Source organism: Cryptotermes secundus, unplaced genomic scaffold, assembly GCF_002891405.2.
Source record: "Cryptotermes secundus unplaced genomic scaffold, Csec_1.0 scaffold1705, whole genome shotgun sequence".
Lineage (NCBI taxonomy): Eukaryota > Metazoa > Arthropoda > Insecta > Blattodea > Kalotermitidae > Cryptotermes > Cryptotermes secundus.
In genome coordinates, this window is record NW_019718639.1 from 1,829,132 (window position 1) to 1,829,695 (window position 564).

The 564-nt window shown below is 46.5% G+C and overlaps 1 protein-coding gene across 2 annotated transcripts in view; it reads right to left on the bottom strand.

Annotated features, from left to right (window-relative positions):
* The window catches only part of LOC111863877, a 14,132-nt gene that overhangs the window by 5,975 nt on the left and 7,593 nt on the right, over positions 1–564 (bottom strand). The window lies entirely within an intron of this gene.

The following is a 564-nucleotide window of genomic DNA, read 5'->3' on the forward strand; positions in this document are numbered from 1 at the left end:
CACACTCTGGTTTTTGTACTCCCACTGAAATGGCCCTGAGTACCCACTGGACAAGAAATGTTTAGGCCCAAGATCAGATAGGGCACTCTGAGGAACAGAAACATTTATTGCCCTTGTCAGGAACCGAACCCAGATTCCTAGGTCACAGTCTAGTCAGTACACTGACTGAGCTATTCTGTCCCATTAAATGAGATAAAGAAATCCTATATCTCAAATCTGCATTGCATGAGCAGATACCTACACAAGTATATCTGGGTACTGTTATTTGCTTGCTTTAAATTAAATAACTACGTATGTAAGGGGTCGGCCAAGCGGCCTCCATAGTCTAGGGGTAACGTTCCCACCTCATGACTCAAGGGTACGCGGGTTCAAACCCGGCGGAGGTCCTGGAATTTTTAAGGGCGGAAAAATTCAGGGAACAAGTCCTCCCGGAGGGACTTTAAGCCGTGGGTCCCCGTGTCGTAGATTTACAGCATGTAAAAGATCCTCATGTCTCTAGGAGACCTCTGAGCAAAATTAGGCAAAGAGATTCCCTCCCAAGTAGTTTCCAATGCCTCCGGTAGA